We start from the raw sequence: 9,606 nt of genomic DNA, 5'->3' as shown, positions 1-9,606 counted from the left end.
GTGAATAATCAGTATCCAAAAGAGAATCAAGAAATGCATGATAAGAGAATTAATACTTAAGCAAACAAAATCTTTGAAGATTTATTTTTTTTTAGGTTCAAAGGAATTTTTTCCTTTTTTCTTTATTTTTGGTAGTTCAATTTGTTTTAATTTGATGCTTTTTAAAACTGTGATTCTTTCAAACACTTATGGAATTAGGTAAATACATATATTAAAATTCCAAACACTGTGTGTTTTTAACCAAGATTTGGGCACACATAATGCATGACATAAAACTACTGATTATTTTGAAGTCTGATGAAAAAATGTGAAGATTTATTACGAAGAAAGTGAGATACAAAAATATCTTTTAGGATAACTAAATCTTCACTTGGGGACTTGAAATCTTATAGGGACACAAAGTAAGAAAAGCAGCTGAATGTCATTATTTATGATGGGAATAATGTGTCATGGGAAAGAGGGAGTTACTAAATTCTCTATAAATTATTGCATTATTTCAAGAAGGAGTATATATACATATTCACAGATGTTTGCTTTTGAAAGCAAATTTTCAGATCTTCACCTCGCAGAATAATAATTGAGTTTGTGGGAGGGAGAGGGCAAAGAAAGTAAACTGAATAACACTGAAACTTTAAGTGGATCATTGTCTGTGAGAATGTGCGTAGTAGCCTGCATAGGATCCATTAAGACATGAGTTTGATTTTTTTGCAAAGAATAATAGAAGAAAGTGCTGTTTTGTGTTGCAGGTTTATTTTCCATTTCATTGACTTCTGCCCTGTTTTCATAATTATTTTTATTTACAAAAACTTGAAATTGATTGCTCTTATTTTTCTAATAGGTGCTCATTGTTGGTTATTTATTTGAGTTTGCAATGATATTTTAATGTTTAATATTTAATATATACAAACATTCTCGAGTTGAGGCTTCTGTATTCCACAGGTCCCAATATGTTGTATTTTAAAATTATTATTGTAAGGTGCTATACAGAGGGGTTGCAGCTACAAAACATAAAGAATAAATTTCTTTTCTTTTTTCTTCTCTTTTTTATTGTCAAAGTGAAGTACAGAGGGGTTACAGTTTCATAGGTAAGGCAGGGAGTACATTTGTTATCCAACTTGTTACCTCCTCCCTCATTTTCCCCTGCCGCCCTCTCTCCATTTCCTTCTTCCCCCTCCCCCATGAGTTGTACAGTTGGTTTATACTATATGGTTTTGTAAATATTGCTGTTGCATGGTTTGACTTGTTGTCCTTTGTCTCTGGATTGGAACTAGGGAAGGGAAAGAGTACATTACTTTTTGAATACTGCTATCCCTTTCCTAGCTCACTCCTAGTGTTTCCCTCCCATCCCCACCCACATGTTATACAGTTCATTTTCAACACTGTATCTAGTGATTATCACTGCTGCAAGTGTTTACTCTTTCTCCATAATTTCTATGGCCCCTTTACCATCCTGAAGACAGACAAATGAACGAAAAGACTAAAAGAGAAGATAACAGAACCGTGAATAACAATAACAAACCCTTGTTTCCATTTCCTATAGCTATGTGTATCTGATCATAGAAAACGCTTATCTACGTTTGCTTCATTTTGTTTCCATTTTAATTCCATGAATATAGAGTCCTCTATGTATACATTAGAATGTATACTTTCTTCCACAATTTCTTCCACTTCCCACTGATCTTTCTGAAATATATTGTTCTACCCCCCACACAGTTTCTATAGATTTTGTAATTTTTATTTCTGTTGTCTGATTTCCTTCTTTATTAGTCTAATTAGATATAAGAAATGATTGTACTTTTCATTCATTTTTATGTGGGACTTGAACTCAAGGATATGCTTTCTTACTTTTCTTTTCGGGGGGTGGGGGGGCTTAGGGCCAACACTCTAACACCTGATCCATGCCTACCCTCTGGTTTTCCTGGTTCTGTGGAGATACAATTCTTGAATATATAATCTGCCTTTGCTTGCTCCTCACTGCAGTCCTCAGATCTCACTCCTTTTTGGTGAGGATCATAAGCCTGTGAGGCTATTTTTCATCTAGAATGCGGATTGGTTTGTATTCTAAAATGTTTCCTATGATGATTAAGTTCAATCAGCTTGTAAGAAAAATTTGTATTCTATAGCAGTTAGATGGAATATTATACAGATATCTATTGATTCTGTTTGCCCTATGGTGCATTATAACTCTAATACTCTTGTAAATTTTTTTTCCTGGTAATTTCGCTTTACAGGGTATTGAGCTCCCACACTATTCATTTATCTAATTCTTAATTTTCAGCAGACTTTGTATATTAAATTGAGTGCACAACCTTTAGTTGCATAGAAAATTACAATGTTATCTTCTTTGAATGACTGCTCTCCTTGTTAACTTGGAGTGACCTTTATCTCTAATGACTACCTTTGACTTGCAGTTTACTTTGTCAAATATGAGTTTAACAATCATCTTGCTTTTAGTTTGTTATTTATTTAATCCTTCGAATTTGTGTATGTGAATTTGCTGAAATGATATGTCTTTTTTGTTTTTTTTTGTTTTTTTTTTATTTTTATTTTTTTATTTTTTATTATTTTTTTATTATTAATTGAACATAAAATTTTTTTTTACAAGGTGCTGTGCAAAGAGGGTGCAGTTACATAGTAGGGCAGTGTGTACATTTCTTGTGATATCTTACAACCTGTTTTCCCATCCCTTGTCTAGGTCAGGTAGACCCATATGCAATATACAATGTATCAAGCACATATACAGTGTTCACAGACTTGGTCTCTACTGTCTCTCCATCTCCCTTTGTTAACAGTCATATATCAGGGAGATCATGCCCCTTTGTTTTCTGTGTTCTAGGCTTGTCTCACTCAACATTATTTGTTCGAGTTCTGACCATTTCCCTGCGAATAACAATATTTCACCATTCCTAATCGCTATGTAGTATTCCATTGTGTATAAGTACCATATTTTTTGGATCCATTCATCTGTGGAGGGGCATCTGGGTTGTTTCCAAATTTTGGCTATTGTGAATTGTGCTGCGATAAACATGGAAGTACAAATGTCCTTTTGATATCTTGGGTTTTGCTGTTTAGGATAGATGCCTAGGAGTGGTATGGCTGGGTCATAGGGTAGGTCTATATTGAGCTTTTTGAGAAACCTCCATACTGTTCTCCAAAGTGGCTGTACTAATTTGCACTCCCACCAACAATGGAGAAGGGTTCCTCTTTCCCCACAGCCCCTCCAGCATTTGTTGTTTCCTGAGTTCAGAGTATAGGCCATTCTAACTGGGGTGAGGTGGTATCTCAGGGTTGTTTTTATTTGCATTTCCTTTACTAGCAGGGATGTTGAGCATTTCCTCATGTGTTTCTTTGCCATTTTTATATCTTCTCTTGTGAAGTCTCTCTTTAGCTCTTTTGCCCATTTCCTAATAGGTTTATTGGGCTTGGAGGGGCTTAGTTTTTTGAGTTCTCTGTAGATGCCAGATATCAGGCCTTTGTCTGTTGCTGTGCTGGTAAATATCCTTTCCCATATCGTTGGCTGTCTTTCTATTTTGGTGGCTATGACCTTAGCTGTGCAGAAACTTTTTAATTTGTAGTAGTCCCATTTGTTGAGTCTTTCCCCTATTTGTTGTGCCCCTGGGACTCTATTCAGGAAATTCCTTCCTGTGCCTATAAGTTCTAGTGTCTTTCCTACTCTGTCCTTCAGTAGTTTCAAGGATTCAGGTCTGATGTTGAGGTCCTTGATCCATTTTGAGTTGATCTTGGTGCATGGTGATAGGCTTGGGTCTACTTTGAGTTTTCTGCATATGGCTGCCCAGTTCTCCCAGCACCAGTAGTTGAAGAGGCTATGTTTATTCCATTGTATGTCTTTAGCTCCTTTGTCGAATATCAGTTGGCTGTAAGAGTGCGGTTTTATTTCTGGGTCTTCAATTCTAATCCACTGGTCTTCCGATCTGTTTTTATACCAATACCATGCTGTTTTTGTTATGATGGCCTTGTAGTAGAGCTTGAAGTCTGGTATGGTGATACCTCCTGCACTATGTTTTTTGCCTAGAATTGCTTTGGCTATTCTAGGTTTTTTGCTGTTCCATATGAATTTATGGATTGGTTTCTCTATTTCAGTGAAGAATGTGGCTGGGATTTTGATAGGTATTGCATTGAATTTGTATAACAATTTGGGCAATATGGCCATTTTCACTATATTGATTCTGCCTACCCATGAGCATGGGAGGTCTTTCCATCTCCTTGTGTTTTCTTTGATTTCCCTTATTAGATTTTTGTAGTTTTCATTGAATAGGTCCGTCACGTCCTTGGTTAAGTTGATCCCTAGGTACTTTATTCTTTTTTTGGCTACTGTAAATGGAATTGTTTCCATAATTTCCTTTTCTGTTTGTCTATTGCTGGTGTACAGAAAAGCTGCTGACTTTTGTGGATTGATTTTGTATCCTGCTACTTTGCCAAATTGGTTTATTAGATGTAGGAGTTTGGGTACTGTGTTTTTTGGGTCCTTGAGATATAAGATCATGTCGTCTGCAAATAGGGATAACTTGATTTCTTCCTTGCTGATGTGGATCCCTTTGATGTCCTCCTCTTGCCTTATTGCTATGGCTAGGGATTCCAGTACTATGTTGAAGAGAAGTGGGGAGAGTGGGCATCCTTGTCTTGTTCCTGTGTTTAGGGGGAATGATTTAAGTTTCTCTCCATTTAATATGATATTAGCAGTTGGTCTGTTGTATATGGCTTTTATTGTTTTGAGGAATGTTCCATCTATTCCTGTTCTCTCCAAAGCTTTTAATAGGTATGGATGTTGTATTTTGTCGAAGGCTTTTTGGGCATCGACTGAGATAACAATGTGATTCTTGATTTTAGTTCTGTTTATGTGGTGAATTACATTGATTGATTTACGGATGTTGAACCATCCTTGTGACTGAGGGATGAAGCCTACTTGGTCATGATGTATGATATTCTTGATCACTTTCTGGATCCTGTTAGCTAATATTTTATTGAGGAGCTTTGCATCTGTGTTCATTAGTGATATTGGTCTGTAGTTCTCTTTTTTTGTTGGATCTTTGCCTGGTTTGGGGATGAGTATGATATTAGCTTCGTAGAATGAGTTCGGGATTTCTCCCTCCGTTTCTATTTCGCGGAAGAGTTTGAGGAGTATTGGAATTAGCTCCTCACTAAAGGTTTTGTAGAATTCATTGGTGAATCCATCTGGGCCTGGGCTTTTCTTAGTAGGGAGGTTCTTGATTACCTCCTGTATCTCACCGTAAGTTATTGGTTTATTTAGTTGATTTATTTCTTCTTGGTTCAGTTTGGGCAGTTTGTACTTCTCTAAGAATTGATCCATTTCTGTAAAATTATTGTTTTTTGCTGAGTAGAGGTTTTGGAAATAGCTCCTTATGATTGTTTGAATATCGTGTGTACTTGTAATTTTTCCTGTGGAGTCCCTGATTTTACGAATATGAGTCTCTTCTCTTCTTTTTTTTGTGAGTCTTGCAAGGGGTCTGTCAATTTTGTTTATTTTCTCAAAGAACCAGCTTTTAGTCTTATTTATTTGTTGAATGGTCTTTCTATTTTCAATCAGATTTATCTCTTCTTTAATCTTTGTAATCTCTCCCCTCCTAGTCGTTTTAGATTCTGTCATTTCTTGTTTCTCCAGTTGTTTTAGTTTCATCGTGAGGGTATTCACCTGCTCTGCTTCCATTCTTTTAATGTGGGTACTGAGTGCAATGATCTTGCCCCTCAGTACTGCCTTAGCTGTGTCCCATAGGTTTCTTTGTGATGTGTTTTCTTTGTCATTGTGGCTTATGAATTCGTTGATTTCATCTTTAATTTGATCTGTGGCCCAAGTGTTGGATAGCAGCGTGGGGTTTAGCCTCCAAGAGTGTGTATAGGCTCTGTGGTATCCTTTGTTGTTGAGGGTTACCTTTAATCCACTGTGATCAGATATAATACATGGGATGATGTCAATACTTTTGTATTTGCTGAGGTTCTTTGTGTGGGCTATGACGTGGTCTATTTTGGAATATGATCCATGGGCTGCTGAAAAGAAGGTGTATTGGGTCTCTGTAGGGTGGAAGGTTCTATATAGGTCTGTTAGATCCATTTGGGAAATGGTGTTATTTAGGTCCTCAGCTCCCTTACTAATCCTCTGGGTGTTGGATCTGTCTCTTGGAGAGAGAGGAGTATTAAAGTCACCCACTATGATTGTGTTTGCATCTATCTTGCTCTGTAATTCTGTGAGAATTTGCTTGACATATGTCGGGCCTCTTTTGTTCGGTGAGTATACATTTATCACCGTGATGTCTTGATTCTGGATTTTTCCTTGTATTAATATGTAGTGTCCTTCTTTGTCTTTTTGAGTGGACTTTAAAGAGAAATCCAGCTTGTCTGAGATCAGAATGGCTACACCTGCCGTTTTGGTGGGTGCATTTGCTTGGTAGATCTTGCTCCATCCTTTCATTCGAAGCCTGTTTTTGTCCCTTGCTGTAAGGTGGGTCTCTTGTAGACAGCAGATGTCAACTTTTTGTTTGCGGATCCATTCTGCCAGTCTGCTCCTCTTGATCGGGGAGTTTAAGCCATTTATATTTAAAGAGATCAAGGATAAGGGTGTTTTTTCTCCTTCCATTTTCTTGTTGGGCTGTTTTTTCCTGTTTTTTTTTTTTTCTTCTTGTCTTTAGTGAGCTGGTCTTTCTGCTGGAATTTGGCTATTGAAGTTTCTTTCTGATTCTGTCTGTGTGTCTTTTACGATCTCTGTTGGGTGGGCTTCCCCTCTTAATATTCGCTGTAGGGCTGGTTTTTTATTCACATACTCCTTTAGCTCCTCTTTGGTGTGGAAAGATCTGGTTCTCCCTTCGAATGTGAACTCCAGTTTCGCTGGATATTTGATCTGAGGTTGTAAATTGTTATTCTGAAGTACTTGGATGGTGTTCTTCCACTCACTTCGAGCTTGGTAAGTTTGTGTGGATAAGTCGGATGTTATTCGAATCCTCTTCCCATTGAAAAAAGTTTCCTTCTTCGCTTTGGCTGAATTCAGAATTTGCTCTTTAATCTTGAGGTCTGTAGTCTTGAATATTATGTGCCTTGGGGTGGTTTTCCTGGGGTCTGGCCTGCCAGGTGTCCTATAGGCTTCGGTTACCTGGATGGGGTCCCCTGTGAGATTGGGGAAGTTTTCTGCAATAACTTTATTGAGAACATGGTTAAGCCCTCTGCTCTGATATTCGGCTCCTTCTTCTATTCCAATTATGCGCAGATTATATCTCTTGTCTTTGTCCATTAGTTCCTGGATTAATCTTCCCTGAAGCTTCACCTTTTCTTGGAGTGTGGTCATTTTCTGGTTGTTGTCAGCTGCTTCATCGTCCAGGCGAGAGATTCTGGATTCCATATGGTCCACTCTTTGTGTTATGGTTTCAATTGCGGAGTTTATGGATGTCAGAGAGCTATTCATGGTTGTCATATCAGCTCTGATCGTGGAAATTTCTTCCTTTAAAGAGTTGTATTTTAAATCTATTTTTTCATGCATTTCAATTCTCAGGGTGTGGAGATTTTCTTTAAAGGCGGCTTGCATTGTATCCATTTTTGCTTCCATTTCTTTAAACGAGGCTTGCATTGTATGCAGTTTTGCTTCCATTTCTTTCTTGGCTTCCTGGGTGTCCTTCCAGATTTCCGCTCTAAACTCCTGGAATTGTTTTCTGATTTCATTTCTGACGGTTTCGATCATTCCTGTTAACATGGCCTCATTTGTTTTTTTATTCTCCATCTCCTCTTCAGTCATGCTGCTTTTTGGAGCTGGCGAGTTGGCTTGTCCTTTGATGAACTGAGTTATGTTTCTTTGTGATTTGCGCATCTGGAGGTCTGTGTAGATCTTCCCTCCCTTCTGTGTAGGCGTGTCTACGGCAGCAGGTGCTGTCGCTGTGGCCCCGCCCACCAGTGCAGGGCACGCCTACCAGAGCGGGCGCTTTCGCCGGGGCCCCGCCCTCCTGTGCACTGTGAGTCCCCTACAACAGGCACTTTAGCGGGGTCTGCCTCCCAGAGCGAGCCCTGGGTTGTTGGGTTGTGCTTGCGCCCTCCCGCGAGTCCGTTGGGGGGGGAGGCAGTATGTGTGGGGCCCAGTGGGATCGACTGTCCGGGTGTGGCTTGGCACCCTCAGACCTCGCCTCCACTGCGAGGAGGGGGAACGAGATCAGGCTCAGGTGACCCTGCTGGGCTGGTATTGCCCACCAGCGCCTGTGGTTTTAGTTGTAAGAGTCCGCAAGGTCTAGGCGCCTCGGGTGGGGCTTGCCCTGCCGGCCGTCCCCCGGCCCCTGTTGGGAAGGGGGCGGGGCCAGTTCTGCCAGTTCAGGAACCTGTGGGGCCTTGGGGCCGTTCCGCCCTTCCCCTGCTAAACTGGCTTCCCAGCGCCTGATGGGAGCTTCCCGCCTGATTTGGGGATTCTTTGTTCCCTCGGGAGTGGGGTGGGGGAGGGAGATCTCGCTTCTTTTCGGGCTTGGGTCTCCCGTTGGGGAAGGGATTATGGGGGACTCACTTTTGCTGCTTTGTGTGTGTGTCCCGCGCAGCCGTTGGCCCTCCAGGGGTTGGCGAAGTGTCGTGGTGGCTCCCCCGTTCCCTCTTTCTGCCGCGCTGGGTTCCTTTGTCCGAATCCGGTGTGGACCCGAACTTCTCGTCGCTGCCGGGTGTGTCTTGGTCCACACCCTGCCTTGTGGCCGTGGGGTCTCCCGCTATATGGATTCTGCGCTCCTGGCAACCTGTCTGCCGATCGCCGGGTTCCCCTTTCCCAGCCTGGCCCTGTTTGGGCCAGGGTCGGCTGGTGGGGGGAGGGTGCCCCGATGAATCTCCGGCTCCGTGTAGGTTTTCGGTTCTTCTTTTTTGCTCCTTTTTGTTTTCCTGCGTTTCTCCACTGCTTCTGGATGCTGGTTTTGCTGGGTTCTTGGTGGAGTGTTCGATATGTCTTTTTTGAAGCAAATAGTTAGACTTTGTTCTTTTCATCTAATCATCACTCAGCATCTTTTAATTAGAGAGTTAGTATTTGCCCCAGTTGTGCTGGGGTTTGAATTTGGAGCCTAGCAATCATTAGGCTAGCATGATACCACTGAATTGTACCTCCAGCCATCGTTTTTCACTAAATAATTTTATCAAAATGTTGTGTGTTCTGCACAAGCAATTTTAAAGGACAACTAGAAGGTATCGAAAACTTCCCTGGGATTTACTTTCAGAACTTGTATTGTGACATTCCATACTTTCTTTTTTTTTTTTCAAATTTTTATTATCAGACTGATGTACAGAGTGGTTACAGTTTCATATGTCAGACATTGGATACATTACTTGTACTGTTTGTTACCTCGTCCATACTTTCTTTTGCTCAGACATCTGATGCAGTTCTGATGAGTTTGTCATTACACATAACGGTGTTTTTTGTAGACATATCTCTCTCATTGATTCTAATTGTTTCCTGATTATTTTACATGGTATATCTTGCTCTAGACAACATATTTTCTATTGTTTTCCTATAACTTCATTAAAAAGGTTTTACACTTTTAATTCATACCCAAAGTTCACATTTAGCTATATCTTCCTTGAATGTAGACAATCTATTAATCAGCCTAAAAATGGCAACTATGTATGTAT

This window comes from Perognathus longimembris, chromosome 22, assembly GCF_023159225.1.
Source record: "Perognathus longimembris pacificus isolate PPM17 chromosome 22, ASM2315922v1, whole genome shotgun sequence".
NCBI lineage: Eukaryota > Metazoa > Chordata > Mammalia > Rodentia > Heteromyidae > Perognathus > Perognathus longimembris.
The sequence above is the reverse complement of the archived record's forward strand: the minus strand, read 5'-3'. Positions refer to the sequence as shown.